Source organism: Lithobates pipiens, unplaced genomic scaffold (assembly GCF_037356315.1).
Source record: "Lithobates pipiens isolate NorthernLeopardFrog02 unplaced genomic scaffold, aLitPip1_a1.2 Scaffold_18, whole genome shotgun sequence".
Classification (NCBI taxonomy): domain Eukaryota; kingdom Metazoa; phylum Chordata; class Amphibia; order Anura; family Ranidae; genus Lithobates; species Lithobates pipiens.
The window spans coordinates 650,843,515-650,866,673 of record NW_027507758.1 but is presented as its reverse complement, the minus strand read 5'-3'; positions in this window follow the sequence as shown (position 1 = coordinate 650,866,673).

Sequence of the window (23,159 nt, the reverse complement as noted above, 5' to 3'; positions counted from 1 at the left end):
CAACTCCGAAAGCATATTTGGAATCTGTGTAAATGTTCACTTCTTGTCCTTTAAAAAGCTGACATGCTCTAGTGAGAGCAATAAGCTCTGCTGCTTGAGCTGATTGATAAGGGATGAGTTGTGCCTCTATTACTATGTCAGGTAGTTTTAGCACTGCATAACATGCATAATAAGTGTGATCATTGGGACGAGAGCAAGACCCATCCACAAACACAGTGTGTGCTTCCTTTATTGGACTTGAAAGTAGATCAGCTCAAGGTGATGTGTCCTGATGTACACTGTCTATACAATCATGGGAGGGGACTAATTCATCTGTTTCACCCTTTATCCCGAGCAAGGCATTCAAAATAGGGGCTTGGCATGCCGTAGGGGCACTGTACCTTATTTGCAGGGAGGGGTTGCTCATGAGGATAACTTCATACCCACTTAGTCGCTGTGCAGACATGTGTTGGGTATTAAGATTTTTTAGCTGATACACAATCTGGTGTGTGGTGTGTAGTTCCGTAGGGTGGCCCAATATAAATGATGTAGCCATTTCTACAGCCATGGCACAGGAGGCCAAGGCCCTCAGACATGCCGGCATGCCTTGTCCTGGAATTGGGACTATTCTAGAAAAAAAGGCTACAGGTCTCAGCTTTCCTTCATGCTCTTGTGCAAGGACCCCAGCCATGGTAAAGTAGCTTGTCTCAGCAAGCTGTCATAGTAGGAGCAATCAGGTATCCATTGACGGCAGTAACCAACTATATCTAAGAAGGTTAACACTTCCTTCTTGGTGTGTGGGTGTGGCAGACCCACAAGAGCCGCAGCTCTCTTGTGTCTAATTTACCTTTCACCATGGGACAGAGTAAAACCAAGATATTCAACAGTTTCCTGACACAATTGCAGCTTTTTCGTAGGCACTTTGTGACCTGTCTGTCCTAGATATTCTAACAGTAAAACAGAATGTTTCTGACAGGCTTCCTGGGTGGGTCTACACAACAGTAGGTCATCGAAGTACTGAAGAAGGACGGAACCATGCCTAGGTGCCCAAGATTGTAAGGTGACCTGGACAGCTATTGATTTGGTGCCCTCTATAGGAGAAATTAGTAGTAGTTGTGTCTCTTCGTCAACAGGGATGGAGAAAAAAAAACATTACTTAAATCAATAACTGGCCCAATGTAAATGATGTAGCCATTTCTACAGCCATGGCACAGGAGGCCAAGGCCCTCAGACACGCTGGCATACCTTGTCCTGGAACTGGGACTATTCTAGAAAAAAAGGCTACAGGTCTCAGCTTTCCTTCATGCTCTTGTGCAAGGACCCCAGCCATGGTTTTACAGTTGTCCTTTGTAAACAAATGAAACACTTTACAATATTCAGGTAATCCCAAACCAGGAGCCGTTACCATGGCAGTTTTAAGATACACAAAAGCATTAACGATTTCATCATTCCATTTCACAAGGTCAGGATTGTCAGGTAAAGTAGCTTGTCTCAGCAAGCTGTCATAGTAGGAGCAATCAGGTATCCATTGACGGCAGTAACCAACTATATCTAAGAAGGTTAACACTTCCTTCTTGGTGTGTGGGTGGGGCAGACCCACAAGAGCCGCAGCTCTCTTGTAACTAATTCTCCTTTCACCATGGCACAGAGTAAAACCAAGATATTCAACAGTTTCCTGACACAATTGCAGCTTTTTCATAGGAACTTTGTGACCTGCCTGTCCCAGATGTTCTAACAGTAAAACAGAATGTTTCTGACAGGCTTCCTGGGTGGGTCCACACAACAGTAGGTCATCGAAGTACTGAAGAAGGACGGGACCATGCCTAGGTGCCCAAGATTGTAAGGTGACCTGGACAGCTATTGATTTGGCGCCCTCTATAGGAGAAATTAGTGGTAGTTGTGTCTCTTCGTCAACAGGGATGGAGAAAAAAAACATTACTTAAATCAGTAACTGAAAAACACAGTGCTGATACAGGTATGGAGGTAAAGAGAGATGGCACATCAGGTACAATAGGGGCAATTGAAATCAACTTTACTTCCTCCCTTTACCCATTCATAATTTGGTTACAAGCAACTTATACAGACTTACAGAGGGTCGTTGTCTCACCTTACAAGACCCTCTTGCAATGTACAACAGTAATATAAGCTCTAAACAATGTTAAGAGACAACAATAAGAGAAGCGAAAAAGGTTGGTAGAGTCCCCCTGATTGTCTGTCTGGCTCCTCCCTTAGGAGCCTCTATTTTTACTATTTTCAAATCTCTATGAGTCTTATGGATGCATAGAGCGGTGCTTGGAAGTGAGCATGCACCTGTGCCCTCGTAACATGTTATGCTTGCTATTGGGGGCACTGGTCAAAGGGGAGGAGCCATGAGTGCCAGCAGGGGACCCGAGAAGAAGATCAGAGCTGTTCTGTGCAAAAGTACTGCCCAGAGAAGGTAAGTATAACATGTGTAGCACCCTCTAGTAGTGCTAGGTGTCAAAGATAGTTTTTTTGGTCAGCTTAGGCAAATTTATGCAGGCTTGGCTGGTAGCCAATCCTGCTTGCTTTGTTTGCTGCATTGGCAGAGATTCAGGGAGAGCTGGATGACTCACAGGCAGCATCACATGCTAGAATCTTCTGGAAAGATAGGGGGAGAGGTGAGGTGGAGCTGCCTGAAGTATTCTGAGGGCCCTGACCAATCCCCAACTTGGGTTGGCAGAGGGCAGGCCTCCTCAAATACTCAGAAGCTGGAGATGGAGTGTTAGGCTGTCATGGCATTTGAGGGAGCTCACCAGTTTAGGAAGGGGGTAGGGTGAGCCCATTGCCTGGGTTCAGGTGCAGGACCTTCCTACAACTAACAGAGGTGTCCTGGACAGGAGGCACGGAGAGCAAGGAGAGGACATCAGGAGAACACTGACAGGCAAGTCTCCAGGAGGAACAACAAGGTGCAGCCAAGAGGGCTGGTGAGTGACACACAGTCAGGAGGACTGGGAGGCACACCTGAAAGAACTGGGTGCAAGCAGTCTGGGATGGGTGCAGAGCCAGTGGGGAGGACTGTGGTGGCATGGGCAGTGGAAAGAGGCTATTGCAGCCAGGGGGGCTGGCAGGGCCCGAAGATGTGGTGCTGGGATCAGTAGCCATGTGGGACAGCTAGCACTAGGACTACCAATTTTTTTACACCATATGGACCCCCGGTCCCTGCCTACAAAGGGCAATCGGTGTGGGCCTGGCTGAGCCCGTGTTGGGCCTCAACTTCAGTGCTAGCTGGTCCGGGGAGAGTTTTAGTCTGCAATCAAGTGAATGTGCTGGAGGAAGAGAGGAAGTTGTATATAATGGAGGTGTACATAGTTCTCAGTCCCTCTATTGCTTTTACAAATCAACTGGGCATCCCATATCTACCCTATCCCAATCCAAGTTACAATCCCCTCAATAAAACATAAAAGCAAAGTACAAGGACTGCTTCTTGAATACTGAGTGTCTGAAGATTTGTGTGCCTGGCTGTGCAGGGTGAGTGGTGGACCTGTACTACCAGCAGCCCCTACGGGGGTAGCGCTACACATGTCTGTTATAAAAAAAACAACAACAAAAAAAAACATTTAATAGCACTTTAAATATAGCTACTAATGCCAGGCTGAGAGCAATAATTCTAGGGCCACCATTCATGGATAACTCTAAACTGATGAGCTACAAAAAGTGTAGCCTATGGAGAATTTTGGACATCATAGTGTAGCAAGGTCCCAGGCCTTCTTTGATCTAATGAGGACCTCCAGGGCCAGGGATAGCTGACCTTCTGTATATGGTGGGTTGGTGGGTTGTGAGGCATGGTGGGTGCAGAGTAGTTAAAGTTATTGGGCGCGGTCTCCTATGGCAACAGTCTTTAACAGTTCCTAAGGCAAACATAACAGTTCCTTCACTTTTACTACAATCGCTCCTTGTAGTTATTCAGCTCACTGAGCTCCCAGTCTCTCTCACTAGACCCACTGATTCACTGCCACTGAATCTCTTGAGTTCCTCCAATCTTCACGGTGGTATCTTCCTCAAGTGTCACTCCCACTTCTCTGCTGGGTCCCTAGCTTGGCACTCTAAATACTTCTCAAGCTTCAACCCGCTGGCCTGCTCGGTACCTGGCTTGACACATAAGGCTGCTCTGCAATTGTCACCTCCGCTGATTGGGTCCCTGGATTGATAACCTCTGAAGTTTCCCAAATCCTCACCATCCCCGGTTGGTGAGAATACTGCTCCGGTACTTGCTTCAGTTACTCACTGTGGTCCCTGGTAATTATGCAGAGAAAGGTGGTTCTACAAAGTATTGACTCAGGGGTGGACAGTGACTGCAGCCATGAAATTAGCTTGTTTATTGGGAAGAAAGCAATGGCAAACCTAGACAACACTATAAAAAGCAGAAACATCACCCTACTGACAGAGTGTCATATAGTCAAAGCTATGGTATTCCCAGTAGCAACCTATGGCTGTAAAAGTTGGACCATAAGGAAGGCTGAACGCTGAAAAATTGATGCTTTTGAACTATGGTGTTGGAGAAGACTCTTGAAAGTCCCTTGGATGGCAAGAAGATGAAACCAATCAATCCTGAAGGAAATCAACCCTGAATATTCTCTGGAAGGACAGATCCTAAAACTGAAACTCAAATTCTTTGGCCACCCAATGCGAAGAGAGGACTCACTGGAAAAGACACTGATGCTGGGCAATATGAAAGGAAAAAGGAGAAGAGGACGACAGAAAACAAGATGGATAGCATCATCAACACAATGAACATGAAGTTAAGCAAGCTCTAGGAGGCAGTGGAGGACAGAAAAGCCTTGGCGCAACCTGGTCCATAAGGTCATGAAGAGTCGGACATGACTAAACAGCTGAACAACAACAACCATAAACTCTAGAAAAATTCCCAAAGTGACTGGCACCCAATTACTTCCATCAAACAAAGGACTAAAGGGGACAGAGGTGAAATCCCAGCCCACCGGACCACTTGGGCGTACCTAATCACCTTCAAGTGGGTAAGTGAGTTCTACACATAGGCATTAACCTTGTCACCAGGAAGAGACATGGGCACTGCAAGGGGAACTCTTCCATTCTGGAGAGGTGAAGAACAAAAAGGGATCTGGCCTGTCCCATGGCTGGAATTTTGGTAAGTTTTTGGGGTCTTTAGTTTATGGGTTTTTAATAAAATGGGGTGACTAGCTAGGATCCTGTAAAGGTGGAGAACGCTTACTTTTTAAAAAAAATTGTCAGTCATACCTTTAAGATAATAAGCTTTGCTCCTAGCTTATATGCTATAGTGTCAGTCATAGGAGTTTATGTTGATGGGGAATTAGGTGTCTCCACCAATGAAATTTCCCCCCAAGAAGATGATTTGTGGGGAGTGAAGGCTCGAGGAGAAACATCGGCATCCTTTAAAGGTTTGTATTTATCCTCTATGACATAAATAAGAATAACTTTGGGTGAATGTATGGGGTCTTATTTATCACTGTCAAAATCGGACTGTTTGATGGATGAACACTGCATGGAAATGCAAGAAAATATCATTTTTTTTATGTTTAAAAAAAAACACGTTATCTATGACGTTGTGATCATTTCATTATTCAAGCAGGAAAAAAGGGGAACAGCAGGAAAAAACGCAAGGCAATGTAATGTATAGTTACTGTGAATAATTTCCTCATCCTTGAATTGTAAGGTCATCCAAACCATTTGGTAGAGGGAGCATTTTGGTGTGGGGGGTTGTTTTTCAGGGGTTGGGCTTGGCCCCTTAGTTCCAGTGAAGGGAACTCTTAAGGCGTCAGCATACCAAGACATTTTGGAGGCCAGTCACGTTCCTCTACCCAAAACTCGCTCATCCATCTCTTTATGGACCTTGCTTTGTGCACTGGTCCAAATCATTTGGTGGAGGGGGGATTATGGTGTGGGGGTTGTTTTTCAGGGGTTGGGTTTGGCCCCTTAGTTCCAGTGAAAGAAAATCTTAAGGCGTCAGCATACCAAGACATTTTGGACAATTTCTTTCACTTACTTTGTGGGAACAGTGCAATCCAGCGGCTAGTTCGCTTCTCCAGTTGCCATTTCAAGAGAGCAGACTGCCAGCTCTAAAAAACGATACCGGGGATGATGCTTGAAGCTGCATATCATCCCGGTATGACCACTTGAAGTCAAAAGACATACCAGCTACAGTATGTGATTTGGCAGCAAGTGGATACACGCACATGAAATTTAATAGCATCCCAGTCTTAGTCCGTAGGGTTCAATATTGCGTTGGCCCACCCTTTGCAGCTATGACAGCATCAACTCTTCTGGGAAGGCCGTCCACAGGGTTAGGAGTGTGTCTATGGGAATGTTTGACCATTCTTCCAGAAGAGCATTTGTTGGGGCAGGAACTAATGTTGGACGAGAAGGTCTGGCTCGCAGTCTCTGCTCTAATTCATCCCAAAGGTGTTCTATTGTGTAGAGGTCAGGACATTCAAGTTCCTCCACCCCAAACTCGCTCATCCATGTCTTTATGGACCTTGCTTTGTGGCTGGTCCAAATCATTTGGTGGAGGGGGGGATTATGGTGTGGGGGTTGTTTTTCAGGGGTTGGGCTTCGCCCCTTAGTTCCAGTGAAGGGAACTCTTAAGGTGTCAGCATACCAAGACATTTTGGACAATTTTATGCTCCCAACTTTCCCGGCAAAGTTTGGGGATGACCCTTCCTGTTCCAACATGACTGGGCACCAGTTCACAAGGCAAGATCCATGAAGACATGGATGAGCGAGTTTGGGGTGGAAGAACGTGACTGGCCTTAACGCGATAGAACACCTTTGGGATGAATTAGAGCCGAGACTGTGAGCCAGGCCTTCTCGTTCAACCTCAGTGCCCAACCTCACCCTTTCCCCTTCTTGAAGAATGGTCGAACATTCCCATAGACCTTGTGGACGGCCTTCCCAGAAGAGTTGAAGCTGTTATAGCTGCAAAGGGCGGAGCCAATTCAATATTGAACCCTACGGACCCTACGGACTAAGGCTGGGGTGCCACTAAAGTTTGTGTGCGTGTAAAAGCAGGCGTCCCAACAATTTTGGTAATATAGTGTATCGAAAATAAAATTACATTGGATTCACTGTTTGTGTCTAATAGAAGAGATAAGCTGCCTGTGGATGATGCCAAGCAGGTGACCATACTGTATGAACAGAGCATATCTATAGATCTAAGTTGGATCTTAGGGAATGTACTTTGAGAAAAGTTCACCCCTTACAACAAACAATCAGTGCCCGGACTCGCTTCAATGAATTCTGATTGGTTGGTGAGGGTATTTGAAATGTACTTTGCTCCTTAATCCTTGTTTGTAGGATAACCGCCCCTGCCCCCACCAGTCCTGTCAGTTAACAGACCCGACTGAAGGTCTCAGCCCTAAAGTAACACTTTAGACGTTAGACGTCTGGATAGAAATGATACATTCCCGTGGTGTTGGGCAGCACACCGGCGTGCGGGATGAACTTTTTTTTTTCTCTCGGCTAAGAGGTAAAGTGGATGCTGTCTGATTATTATAAGCTGTAATGGTGCCACGCAGTGCTAGGCGGGTAATTTTCCTCTTATCAGACACTTTCCACGGCATTAACATTTTCGCTGTACACTACAAGCTGACATAATCCGATTTTCCTTCGTACTTTGGGAGGAGTGACCAGCAAGCCGTGAGGACTTTCCGAAAGATTTGCAGGAAACCTCTCTAACCGGATCTTAAACCCCGAGCGACCGCCGGACCATGAGTGGTGACCTTAGTGAACCGGCAGCTCAGACATGGCACGGCGTGTTCTGCATGAAATTCTTCTCGTATATTAGGCAAGACGTTTCTGGCTCTGGTCTTCAACTTCATTTTTTTTTAAAGACATGCGATTCAGAAGAGTCTAAATCACTAAAATAATTAACATTTTAGGGGTCTATGTATTTTTATACATTCATTTTTTTTATATATTGTATACACTATATTACCAAAAGTATTGGGACACCTGCCTTTACACGCACATGAACTTTAATGGCATCCCAGTCTTCGTCTGTAGGGTTCAATATTGAGTTGGCTCCGCCCTTTGGAGCTATAACAGCTTCAACTCTTCTGGGAAGGCCGTCCACAGGGTTTAGGAGATGTGTCTATGGCAGTGATGGCGAACCTTGGCACCCCAGATGTTTTGGAACTACATTTCCCATGATGCTCCACTACACTGCAGAGTGCCAGAGCATCATGGGAAATGTAGTTCCAAAACATCTGGGGTGCCAAGGTTCGCCATCATTGGTCTATGGGAATGTTTGACCATTCTTCCAGAAGACCATTTGTGAGGTCAGCCACTGATGTTAGACGAGAAGGCCTGGCTCGCAGTCTCCGCTCTAATTCATCCCAAAGGTGTTCTATGGGGTTGAGGTCAGGACCCAGTGCAGGCCAGTCAAGTTCCTCCACCCCAAACCCGCTCATCCGTGTCTTTATGAACTTGCTTTGTGCACCGGTGTGCAGTCATGTTGGAACAGGAAGGGGCCGTCCCCAAACTGTTCCCACAAAGTTGGGAGCCTGAAATTGTCCAAAATGTCTTGCTGATGCCTTAAGAGTTCCCTTCACTGGAACTAAGGGGCCAAACCCAACCCCTGAAAAACAACCCCACTCCATAATACCCCCCTCCCCCCCCACACCATAATACCCCCTCCCCCCACACCATAACCCCCCCTCCACCAAATGATTTAGACCAGGGGCACAAAGCAAGGTCCATAAAGACATGGATGAGCAAATTTGGGGAAGGTTTGACCATTCTTCCAGAACCGCATATGTGAGGTCACGCACTGATGTTGGACGAAAAGGCCTGGCTAGCAGTCTCCGCTCTAATTCATCATAAAAGGTGTTCTATTGGGTTGAGGTCAGGCCAGTCAAGTTCCTCCACCCCAAACTCATCATTCCATGTCTTTACAGACCTTGCTTTGTCCACTGGTCCAAATCCTTTGGTGGAGGGGGAAAACCTTGTGGACGGCCTTCCCTAGAAGAGTTGAAGCTGTTATAGCAGCAAAGGGCGGGGCCAACTCAATATTGAACCCTACGGACTAAGCCCTTGTACACACGGTCGGACATTCCAACGGAAAATGTCCAATCGGACCGTGTTGTCCGATAGTCCGACCGTGCGTGGGCTCCATCGGACTGTTGGGCTATAAAACTTTCCGACAACATGATCCGATCAGACTTTGTCCGATTGTGTGTAGAGAATTCGGATCAGACAAAGTTCCACGCATGCTCAGTTCAAATTCCTACACCAAAGCTATTGGCTACTAGCCTGAACGTAGTCCCGTCGTAACGAAATAACATCATCACGTTACGTACGATCGGATTTTCCGACAACTTTGTCCGACCGTGTGTATGCAACATAAGTTTCGGACAAAATCCATCCGACAAAATCCGACGGATTTTGTTGTCGGAATGTCCGACCCGTGTGTACAAGGGCTAAGAGTGGGATGCCATTAAAGTTCATGTGCATGTAAAGGCCGGTGTCTTAATACTTTTGACCATATAGGGTATGTGTATCCACTTGCTGCCAAATCACATAGCCGGTATGTCTTTTGACTTCAAGTGGTTATACCGGGATGATATGCAGCTTCAGGCATCATCCCTGTTTTTTTTAGCGCTGTGGCAGTCAACTCTTTTGAAATAGCAATTGGAGAAGCAAACTAGCTGCTGGATTGCTATCACAAGCAGTGGAAGGGGACGTTCTCCAACCTCCCCTCCTCCCCCCACCGCCTTTCCACGGCTTACTCGGGCTCTCCCGCCCCATTGGGAAACCAGAGCTACCAGCTGGCAGATCCCCCAGATAGTTGAACACCCACACATCTCTGATATGGTAACCCCGGGAAGCGATGACATTATATCACTTCCGGTTTAACCGGAGGTCAATGGCACAATTTTTTTTTTTTTTTACAAAAATCAAAAGTTTTTAAAAACACAAATCTTGGTGTTTTGAATGCTTTTAAGGGCAGATGAGGGATTTGGGGGTCATAAAGAAGACCTGTCACAACGGATGTTTACATTCCTTGTGAAGCAAAAAAAGTGATAAAAAAAAAAAATCCTAAAAAATAAATATATATATATATATATATATTAAAAAAAAAATATATATATATATATATATATATATATATATATATATATATATATATATATATAAAAAACTAAAAAAAAATATATATATATATATATTAAAAAAACAAAATAAAAAAAATAAATATATATATATATATATATATATATATAATATAAAAATAATAAAAAAATTTATAAAAAAAATTTATAAAAAATAATAAAATAAAAAAAATATGAAAAGTGTCCCCATCCCCCCATGCTAGCACTCAAAGGCAAACACGTGCAGCGGTCCCATACGCACGCAAATAGCGATCATTCCACACGTGTGAGGTATCGCTACAATCGACAGATCATGGGCAGTAATTCTAGCACCAGAACACCTCTTTACATCTAATGTGGTGACCTGTAAAGACTTTAAAAGTGTCGCCTATGGATAGTAAAATGTACAATGTTTGTCGCCGTTGCAATTTTAAAGCAAGACATGTTTGGGATCTTTTTTATTGTCGTAAAATCCTATTTTATATTTTACAAAAAATGTGGGTTATGTATTGTGGGGTTTTTTTTTTTAAAATGCATTAAAATGAAAAAAAGTTTATTTTCTTCCCAAAATTCCATTTGAAAAATTGTTGCGCAAATACTGCGTGACTTAAAAAATTGCAAAACCCACCATTTTAATCTCTAGGGCCTCTGCCTGTAAATATATATATATATATATATATATATATATATATATATATAAAGTTTGGGTGTTCTAAGTAATATTTCAGTAAAAAATGTTTTTATTAAATCATTGCTTATGGATAGTAAAATGTACATAATTTGTTGCTGTTTCACTGGCATGTACAATTTTAAAATGTGACATGTCTGGTATCTATTTACTGGGTGTAACATCATGTTTTATATTTTACAAAAAAAAAAAAGGGTTATGTACTGTGTTTTTTTTTTCTTTTTCATAAAAAAAAATCATTGTGCAAATACAGTGTGACTTACTAAATTGCAAAACCCACCATTTTATTCTCTAGGGCCTCTGCTTTAAAAAAAAGTATTATATATATATATATATATATATATATATATATATATATATATATATATATATATATATATATATATATATATATATATATATATATATATATATATATATATATATACACACACATATATATATATATATATATATATATATATATATATATATATATATATATATTATATATATATATATATATATATATATATATATATATATATATATATATATATATATATATATATATATATATATATATATATATATATATATATATATATATATATATATATATATATATATATATACATATACATATATATATATATATGTCATGTTTACGGGTTCTAAGTAATATTTCAGTAAATAAAACAAAAAAAAACTGATTGTTATTCTAGCACCAGACCTTCTATGTAAATCTAAAGTGGTAATCTATAAAAAGTTTTTAAATCATTGTTTATGGGTAGTAAAATATAAAAAATAAAATGGATTGTGATTCTGGCACTAGATCATCTGTGTAAATTTAAAGTGGTAACCTGTAAAAAGCTTTTAAATCATTGCTTATCGGTAGTAAAATATTCACTTTTTTTAATTTTAATGAAAAAAAAAAACACAATACATGATCCTTTTTTTTTTTGCAAAATATAAAAGATGATGTTACATCGAGAGAATAGATACCAAACATGTCATGCTTTAAAATTGTATATGCAACAAATTATACATGCAACAAATGATGTAATTTTTTCCAAAAATTAAGTTTATTAAATCATTGTGCAACTACCCTGTGTAAAATTATTGCCCAAATACTGTGTGACATAAAAAAAATTGCAAAAAACACCATTTTATTCTCTAGGGCCTCTGCCCGTAAAAAATGTATAATGTTTGGAGGTTCTAAGTAATATTTCAGCAAAAAACAAAAACAAAAAAAATGATTGTTATTCTAGCACTAAACCTTCTAAATCACTGATAATAAAATTGCCATCATTTCTTGCTGTTGCACTGACATGTACAATTTTAAAGTGTGACATCTTTTTATTTTTTTTTCATTAAAATTAATAAAAAAATAATACGTAACCTTTGTTTTTTTCTTGTTTTTTTTTTGCAAAATATAAAAAATGATGTTACATCGAGAGAATAGATAACGTTCTAAGTAACATTTCAGTAAAAAAAAAAAAATAATGTTACTCTAGCACTAGACCTTCTGTATAAATCTAAAGTGGTGACCTGTAAAAAGCTTTTAAATCATTGCTTATGGGTAGTAAAATATACACTTTTTTAAATTTTAATAAAAAAAAAAACACACACACAATGCATAACCCCCTTTTTTTTTTGCAAAATATAAAAGATGATGTTACATTGAGAGAATAGATACCAAACATGTCACGCTTTAAAATTGTACATGCCAGTGCAACGGCAACAAAATGATGTCAATTCACAAAAATTAAGTTTAAAAAATTGTTGTGCAAATACCTTGTGACATAAAAAAAATTGCAAAACCCACCATTTTATTCTCTGGGGCCTCTGCTTTAAAAAAAAAAAAAAAAAAAAAAACATTTTATGTTTGGAGGTTCTAAGTAATATTTCAGCAAAAAAAAAAAAAAAAAAATTGTTACATGGTAGCAAAAAGTGTCAGAAAAGGCCTGGTCTCCATGTGATTTTATATAGTGTGTATGTATATACATTATATATATATATATATATATATATATATATATATATATATAATTTTATTTTTTTTGTTGTTTTTTTTTTTTTTTTTTTGCTTTCCTTCTCGTCCTTTAAGCGTTTCTTTTATTCATGTTAGGTCTGTACACAGAACAGTTTTATTGGGGGCTAAGAAACACAATGAAAGTGACAATAAACTCTGGATGGCCGATGTCAAACAAATGGCTCATGACATTATTTCATTTTATTATGCGTTGTCTGCTTTATAGTGCCGGTGAAAGAGTCGTGAATATAAAAGCGCAATGTTCTCCATCCGCCGGGGCAGCACATAAACTGTTGTGAGTGTACGGAGGAGAGCTAGGAGAGGAGAGCTAGGAGAGGAGGGCTCGGCACTAACTGGCCTTGTACCTTTACTATTCATTGCTCCGGTTACATTTTATTTATTGAATTCTATAACAGATACATTGGGAGAAGTGATGGAGGTTGTATTCCAGCAAGCAAAGAGCAAGGGTACGGGTTCTGCTACAAAGTATCCAAACGGTTTAAAGGGAACAAATAGTAAGGAATTGCCATTGTCACCATTTTCTGCTGTGTATGCAACAAATTACTAATGAGTATTAGAGTGACAAGAAAAGACAATAAAATATATATATATACATTCAAAAACCATTAATTACTGTGATAAATATATAAGATGTAGTCCATGTAATAGATGATATAAAATCTGTAAGCCTATGTAGACAATTCTCCCAGGTATGCAGAGAGCCCGCAATATCCCATGATGTACCGAATGTTCCTTCCCGAAGGATACACAAATTGCAAACAATACTGAATACAGATCCCCATTCACCACACGTCATTGACTCTCTTTGCCTTACCCAGTGGCAGCTGGTGCTCAAAATTTGTGGGGGGGAGGGAGAAAATGAACTGAAAAATTCGGAAAAATACTGAAACAAAAACATCAATTGCAGAACCTGAGCCCATCATATGAAGCCAACTGTGCCCATCATCTGCTGACTCTGTGCCCACCAGAAAATGAAGCCACCTGTGCCCATCATATGCAGCCACTGTGCCCAGCAAACACAGCCAACTGTGCCCATCATCTGCAGCCAACTGTGCCCATCATATGCAGCCACTGTGCCCATCATATGCAGCCAACTGTGCCCATTATATGCAGCCACTGTGCCCAGCAAATGCAGTCACTTGTGCCCATCATATGCAGTCAACTGTTCCCATCATATGCAGCCACTGTGCCCATCATATGCAGCCACTGTGCCCATCATATGCAGCCACTGTGCCATCATATGCAGGCAACTGTGCCCATCATATGGTTTTCTTGGTGTCTGCCCTGACTGATCCAATGACATATACTTTGACGAGTGTATGTATGTTTACATATATATATATCTCTCTATCTTGCCCCTTGGGCTATTGGCTACTACATTTTGCGGTATCTGTGTATTGCGCCTTTTTACTTGTTTTGCATCATATGCAGCCACCTGTGCCCATTATATGCAGCCAACTGTGCCATCAAATACAGCCACTTGTGCCATCAAATGCAGCCACCTGTGTCCATCAAATGCAGCCAACTGTGCCCATCATCTGCAGCCAACTGTACCCATCATATGCAGCCACTGTGCCCAGCAAATGAAGTCACTTGTGCCCATCATATGCAGTCAACTGTTCCCATCATATGCAGCCACTGTGCCCATCATATGCAGCCACTGTGCCCATCATATGCAGCCACTGTGCCATCATATGCAGGCAACTGTGCCCATCATATGGTTTTCTTGGTGGCTGCCCTGACTGATCCAATGACTTATACTTTGACGAGTGTATGTATGTTTACATATATATATATCTCTCTATCTTGCCCCTTGGGCTATTGGCTACTACATTTTGCGGTATCTGTGTATTGCGCCTTTTTACTTGTTTTGCATCATATGCAGCCACCTGTGCCCATTATATGCAGCCAACTGTGCCATCAAATACAGCCACTTGTGCCATCAAATGCAGCCACCTGTGTCCATCAAATGCAGCCAACTGTGCCCATCATCTGCAGCCAACTGTACCCATCATATGCAGCCACTGTGCCCAGCAAATGAAGTCACTTGTGCCCATCATATGCAGTCAACTGTTCCCATCATATGCAGCCACTGTGCCCATCATATGCAGCCACTGTGCCCATCATATGCAGCCACTGTGCCATCATATGCAGGCAACTGTGCCCATCATATGGTTTTCTTGGTGGCTGCCCTGACTGATCCAATGACTTATACTTTGACGAATGTATGTATGTTTACATATATATATATCTCTCTATCTTGCCCCTTGGGCTATTGGCTACTACATTTTGAGGTATCTGTGTATTGCGCCTTTCTACTTGTTTTGCATCATATGCAGCCACCTGTGCCCATTATATGCAGCCAACTGTGCCATCAAATGCAGCCACCTGTGCCATCAAATGCAGCCACCCGTGTCCAACATATGCAGCCAACTGTTCCCATCATATACAACCACCTGTGCCAAAAATATGCAGCCAACTGTGCCCATCATATGCAGCCAAGTGTGCCCATCATCTGTATCCAACTGAACTGTGCCCATAATATGCAGATTCTGTGTTCATCAAATGCAGCCACCTGTGCCCCATCAATTGTAGCCTCTGTGCCCATAATATGCAGCCACTGTGCCCTGCAAATGCAGTCAACTGTGCTCCATCAATTGCAGCCTTTGTGCCCATAACATGCAGCCACTGTGAACGCCCGCCCGCCCGCTGTCTGCCCGGCACTTACACCATCATGGTGGCAGGTCAGGCAGCTGGTCACGCAGTGAGCTGTGGGACGGTAGCGCGGCGATGGATGCAGGACTCCTCCGTACGTGTCTTCTTCCTGTATTCCTTGGAGCCAATGGGATTGCCTTTGCCTTCAGCCAAACAGATGCTCAGTATTACATCCAGGCCTCCTGATTGGCTGAGAGGTGGTTTGGTGTTAGCAAAGCAAATATTAACTTGTTTTGCTAACACACCTGGGTGCACTGCGAGTGCAATGGTTTTCGCTCGCAGTGCACCTTTTTTGAAGACTATTCTAGCCTATGGCTCTCATCAGGTGCTTCAAAAACACCCCCACCGCTGTAATTCAGGCACCAGAAGAGGATCTGGACACCTGAATAGGGGGTGGCTACAGTGGCCATGGATAGATTCATGCAATGCATGAATCTATCCATGGTACACAGAAGGGGTGGCTGGAGAGTGGGCGGCGCCCATGCACCCCTAATGGACGCACCGCCAATGGCCTCATGTCAAGAGAAGTCGAATTGGGCTTGTATGGTCTCCATGACCGGGTATAAAAACACTGACCAGATCTCCTTTCCTCTCCATCCGGCGGTTCAGAATAACACAGACAGGGTCTCTCAATTGGCAGGGTAGATGAGAAAGAAGAAGAAAAAACTCCTCATAGCGTAAAAAAGATTCAAAAATGTATTTAAAAGCCTTAAAGCAGAGGGATACCCATAGAAACATGAAAATACCCCTTCCCTGGTAAGCAATATAATTGGTCTAGGGGTCGGCATGCGTTCCACCTAGGACTCACACCGTGCGTCTCAGCTTGACGCATTTCATCATCGGTGTGGCATCATCAGAAGCTATCTCATCATTACGTCCCTTCCGGCGCCGACAGATGTAAACACACTGCCATTTTTTTTGGAAAGCCTGAGATCTCTTTATTTATCTCTTTATTTATTATTATTTTTTTTTTTATCTCAGGCTTTCCAGCCTAGAGGAGACCTGTCCTGCTCTTTTCCTATTACAAGGGATGCTTACATTCCTTGTAATAGAAAAAAAAGTGATAAAAAAAAAAAAAAAAAAAAAAAAGGAAAGTGTAAAGTTAAAAAAATAAAAATAAAATAAACAATCATTTTTTTTAAAGCGCCCCTGTCCCCGCATGCTCACACGTAACATAATTTTTCACGTTATACAAAAAAATTGGACTAACGTTTGTTTTTTTTTTTTGTTTGTTTTTTAATTCATGAAAGTGTTTTTTCAAAAAAATAAATAAATCACATTTGAGAAATTGCTGTGCAAAATAAATAAAAAATTGCAATGACAGCCATTTTGTTTTCCTAGGGTCTCTGCAAAAAAATAAATAAAAAAACATATATGATGTTTGGGGGTTCTGAGTAATTTTCTAGCAACAAAAATAATGATTTTCACAGGTTGGAGAGGAGTGTCAGAATTGGCTTGGGCTGGAAGTGGTTAAGGCCACATGGCCATATATGGTCAATGAAATCGTCCAAATATGGTCATGAGGATTTGGTCAATTAAATTTGCCAAATATGGCCATGAGGATTTGGTCAATTAAATTTGCCAAATATGGCCATGAGGATTTGGTCAATTAAATTTGCCAAATATGGCCATGAGGATTTGAACCATAACACGGCATTGTGAATTTGGTCAACGACATTGTCCAAATATGGCCAAGTGGCCATATTTACATATTTACATGGTCCCTGCGCATGCTTGCTGGACCATGTAAGGTGGATTTTTTACAGATGACTGCCTTGCCCAACGATGCCAGAACATTGCCTTCCACATGATGGTAGAGAGGTGGAACGGCCTTACGTGAAAAGTAGTGACTGGGAACCTGCCATTGTGGTACATCACCTTGTGTGCATTCACGGAAGGGGGCAGAATCCACCAGGCTGAAAGGCAGAAGTTGGAGGGCCAACAGCTTTGACAAGCTTGCATTAAGATGCTGGGCATGTGGTTGGCAGGGACTGTATATTTTTTTCCACTGCAACAGATGGGGCAGAGAAATTTGCCGGCTATATTCTACAGCTGGTTGTGTTCTGCTGGCAAATGTGCTGCTAGGACCTGGGACACCCTGTGCTATACCATCATCCCTGTCAGTGGAGGCTGCTCAGAGATAATAACTCGATATAGCAGGGACAGACTGAAGTGGGTAAGTAGGAGGAGGAGGAGGAAGGACAGATTTGTGTCCCTTTTGTGGTGGCTTTTAGGTGCTCTTGCCTGAGTGGTTGGATGTTAAATGCCTTGTTAAACATGTGGTACCCAAATGGCTGGTGTTTTTGCCACATTTGATGTGCCTGAGACACAGTTTGCAGATAGCGACAGTGCGATCTGCTGCAGATGTGCTGAAAAAGGCCCAGACAGCTGAGCGTTGGGGAGTGGGCCAGGAGATCACATCGGCAGAATGTGATGGAATAGGGTGGCTGCTCTCTACTCTTTCTTTATTTTGATCTCCTTGGGGTTGTGCCGCCCCACCTTCAGTTTCCTCCTCTGCTCTATCTGGCACCCAAGTCACATCAGTGACCTCATCATCATCATCATCATCATGTCCATCTCCTCCATCATCATCATTTCCACTGGAGACAACTTGGCAATATACTGCGGCTGGGGGAACCTGAATGCCAATTTGTCTACCAGTGTTCCTCCCTCTCTCTAGGCTCATGTTCCTGTCATCCTCAACCTCAGGACCAACACCTGAATCCAGTAATGGCTGAGCATCATGAAGGAGCAAGTGGCTGACGCTGTGGTCAAATAACTCAGCTGACTTCTCCATGGCTGATGTTGGGGCTATGGCAGGAATAGATGTGGACAAAGAGGCAGGCTTATCAACTCTGGCAACTGCAGGGGACTGCACACTTGTCTCTGCTTGCGTAACAGAGGATGAGGAGGATGAAGAAGGTTTAGTAAGCCAGCCCACCACCTCCTCTGCATGCTGTGGCTGGATAGCATGGGCAAAACTCACTAAACAGAGGAAATGATGCCCTGCCTAAGGACTGACCACCATGTCCACCTTTGCCTGTGGACACATTTGTTGCTGGCCCCCTTACAGTGCCAAGGGAACGTCTGCCTCTCCTTGTTGTCCTCCCAGACATTATTGGGAGGCAGGGGGCGGTGCTTATAAGCAAATGTAAAGAAGAAGTGGAAATCTGTACATAGATTCACTTTAATCAATGTAAAGTGGTGTTTGGTGCACTTTAATTTGAGTACTCACACTACACAGGCACACTCCATGGATACACTATAATATACTGCAATATAATGCGCCAAACGTACAGTAACACACCAAATGATATGGCATTAAACTGGCAGTAACGCACACAGAACTAAATGGCCATAAACTGGCAGTAACACACAAAAAAACGATATGGCATTAAACTGGCAGTAACGCACACAGAACTATATGGCGTTAAACTGGCAGTAACACACACACACACACAACTTTATGGCGTTAAACTGGCAGTAACGCACACAGAAGGAAATGGCATTAAACTGGCAGTAAGGCACACAGAAGTAAATGGCATTAAACTGTCAGTAACGCACACAAATCTTTAAGGAATTAAACTGACAGTAACGCACACAGAAGTAAATGGTGTTGAACTGGCAGTAACGCACACAGAAGTAAATGGCTTTAAACTGGCAGTAACGAACACAGAAGTAAATGGCGTTGAACTGGCAGTAACGCACACAGAAGTAACTGGCGTTGAACTGTCAGTAACGCACACAGAAGTAAATGGCGTTGAACTGGCAGTAACGAACACAGAAGTAAATGGCGTTGAACTGGCAGTAACGCACACAGAAGTAAATGGCGTTGAACTGGCAGTAACGAACACAGAAGTAAATGGCGTTGAACTGGCAGTAACGCACACAGAAGTAAATGGCGTTGAACTGGCAGTAACTAACACAGAAGTAAATGGCGTTGAACTGGCAGTAACGCACACAGAAGTAAATGGCGTTGAACTGGCAGTAATGCACACAGAAGTAAATGGCGTTGAACTGGCAGTAACGCACACAGAAGTAAATGGCGTTGAACTGGCAGTAACGCACACAGAAGTAAATGGTGTTGAACTGGCAGTAACGAACACAGAAGTAAATGGCGTTGAACTGGCAGTAACGCACACAGAAGTAAATGGCGTTGAACTGGCAGTAACGAACACAGAAGTAAATGGCGTTGAACTGGCAGTAACGCACACAGAAGTAAATGGCGTTGAACTGGCAGTAATGCACACAGAAGTAAATAGCGTTGAACTGGCAGTAACGCACACAGAAGTAAATGGCGTTGAACTGGCAGTAACGCACACAGAAGTAAATGGCGTTGAACTGGCAGTAACGCACACAGAAGTAAATGGCGTTAAACAGGCAGTAATGCAATCAAATAGACAGTGTTCAACTGTCACCACACTGATGCTATCTGAACGGTCCCTACTCTAGCTGCACACTATGCAAAGCTGAATGATGGTCCTCCTCACTACACTCACACTATCCCTAGACTGGCACTAAACTAATATTCTACACTGACAATTGAAGCAAAATAGCACAGTATAGCACACTAACTAATAGCACCACTTAAGATGGGTTTCGCTGTGCGCAGAACCCATTTTTTTTTTTTAATTCTTTATTTCAAGTTGCAGCAAAGTGGAACAAACAGGAAGACAATAATATGACATACAAGGATAATCATATAAGCCATCACAACACACCAGTAGGGTATTCCATAGATGAACAAAATCTGTGTGTAAGACAATAGACATCCTACAGTAATTCAGGATGTTAGCAGATGCTGTGGTTCCACCTCACATTTTCCAATTTCACATGGGAAAAAGATAAGAACCAACGTGGGGGAGGGTTAGTATAAAAGGGGGGAGGGGTGGAAGGGGCTGGGGGCTAGGAATTATACCCATTTCAACTCGCCACACCTCAGAGCCTCTCATGGACCCATCACCACACTGTCGAAATCCCTGTACACAGACCAGGGTGTACAAAATTTGAAGCGTTGCTCTCAAATCAGCCATTAATTGCTCCATCAGCTGAAGGTTAGACACTTGGTCCAGCCATTGCTTAAAAGTTGGGGGAGAAGAGTTCTCCCACACTTCTTTCCTTACTTCTGCTCTCCTCTGTGGTTTTTGTCGGTGAACGCATGCATTCTCACACCCAACAGAAGACATGTGTGGCATAGAAACCATCATTTTATAACTCGTCGCATTGACTCAGCCGGGTAGGAACAGCCACGTAACATTTTATTTTTTATGTCTTTTCTTTTAAACACAGACAGAAGTACATTTATACTTTAAAATGTTTTTTTTTTTTTCTTTTTGTAGGAGAATGATGGCAATAATGAGCTCTGTCAAACTTAAACTGTGAATAATTTACCCGCACAGCAGCATGCAGAGGAGGATGAATTATTTATCATACAGCATCCCCTGATGTCCCCAGGTGTTTGCGGAAGAACCGTCTCATTTTCTTAGTCTGTCAATAGGCGCGACACCTTTAATATCAGAGTCTTCAAGGAACAAACCTTTATTACATTTGAACTGCAGCTAAACTTTTTTTTTTTTTTTTTTTTTGTACGTTTTTGGATAGAGTGCGAAAGGAAGGACTAGTATTTTTCTTTTCATATTGCCAGTGTCTCCGTAGAATATGATCTTCCGTCAGGGGCGGACAGACCATTCGGGCACTTGCCGAGGGCCCCATGCCACTAAGGGGCCCTATCGGGGTTGCCAGCCTCAATAAAACCAGGGACAGTATGTAAAAATCTGTGTTTGTTTAAAAAATCCCAAGATTATAGCTGCCCCGCCTCTCCAGTACTTTTTCAGTGTGTGCATGTGTATTCTGTGTGTGTATATTGTGTGTCTGTGTGTGTATACTGTATGCCAGGGCCGTCTTTAATATTGATTGGACCCTGGGCAAAAATTTTCTTGCCCCCCCCCCATTCAATTTCACGCTCCCCCTGCTCTGAGACATAAAAGAAATAGCAGCTAGACTTAAAATCAGTTTAGTATATCAGATCAGGCAGCAATTGTGACTGGTTGCCAGCGGTTACAGCATATCATTACTGCTTACTGACTGGTTGCTAGAGGTTACAGCACACATTTCAGCTCACTGATTAGTTGCTAGAGGTTACAGCAAATGATTTCTGCTTGTTAATTGGTTTCTAGAGATTACAGTACAGTATTACTGCTCACTGATTGGTTGCTAGAGATTACAGTACAGTATTACTGCTCACTGATTGGTTGCTAGAGATTACAGTACAGTAATACTGCTCACTGATTGGTTGCTAGAGGTTACAGCACATCATCTCCTCACTGCAGGGGGCATGATATACATATGAATGCCGCATTTATTTACATATTAATGCCGTTTGCCGCAGCCACTTACTTAGGAATGCCGCCACTATTTACATATGAATGCCGGTTATTTACAAGTAAACACAGGGTCTGCAGGTGAGTCATCTTTACACAATGATAGGGCAGAGCTGAGTAGCATTAGTACCAGCACATCACACTGAGATATCGGGACACAGCACGGGACTAAAACTTCAAAGGACAAGGAAATTTAAACTGGGATAGTTGGCAAGTATGAGGCAGCTGCTTTGGGCCCCACGACAATGACAGAGCCCAGGGCAGCTGCCCCTTTTGCCCTGCCTTAAAGACGGCCCTGCTGTATGCGTGTGTGTGTGTGTGTATACTGTTTGGCCCCATAATCTATTGCCTGGGGGCCCCATAATCTCCTATTGCCTGGGGGCCCCATAATCTCCTATTGCCTGGGGGCCCCATGAGTTGTCAGTCCACCCCTGTCTTACGTTTTCTTGCCCTCGTGATATCGGAAGTACCATGACATTTCTCCAATGGGAAGAGCAAAAACATTCTTTAGAGGTTTTAACCTTTCTCTACCTCTGCTGTCTAAACCAGACTTTTCAACACAAAGGAACCCCTAAAATAACTTTCCGGTCTAAGGCTGGCCATGCATGGGGTCAAATTTTGAAAAGAACTTTCATTTCGAAAACCTTGTCTTATGCCGCGTACACACAATCAGAATTTCGGCCAGCAAAAGACCGATGAGAGCTTTTCATCGGAAAATGCGACCGCGTGTGCGCTCCATCGGAATTTAGCTGGCCGAATTCCCGCTAGCAAAAATTTGAAAGCATGTTTTCAATTTTCCCGATGGAAAAACTTTCTATCGGAAATCCCGATCGTGTGTATGCAATTCCGACGCGCAAAAACTCACGCATGTTCAGATTCAACTACGTGATGAAAGCTATTGGCTACTGGGTATTGGACTTCCTTTTTCTAGTCCCGTCGTACGCGTTGTATGTCACTGTGTTCTTGGCGTTCGGAATTTGGTGTGACCGTGTGTAGGCAAGAGAGTTTGAGCAGAATTCCGTTGGAATTCTGACGGGAAAACCATCAGAGCTTTTTCAGACGAGAATTCCGATCGTGTGTACGCGGCACACAAAATTTTCGTTCGTATTTTGCACCATTAGTGGGGCTGCAGCACCAGCCGATTTTCATGCGGCCATCAAATTTGAGTAAATCAGACGTGTTGGATATTTTTTGAAAGACGAACGATTATCCAATCAATGATGGGAGAATCGTGGGAGAAATGTAATCGAAAAAAGAAA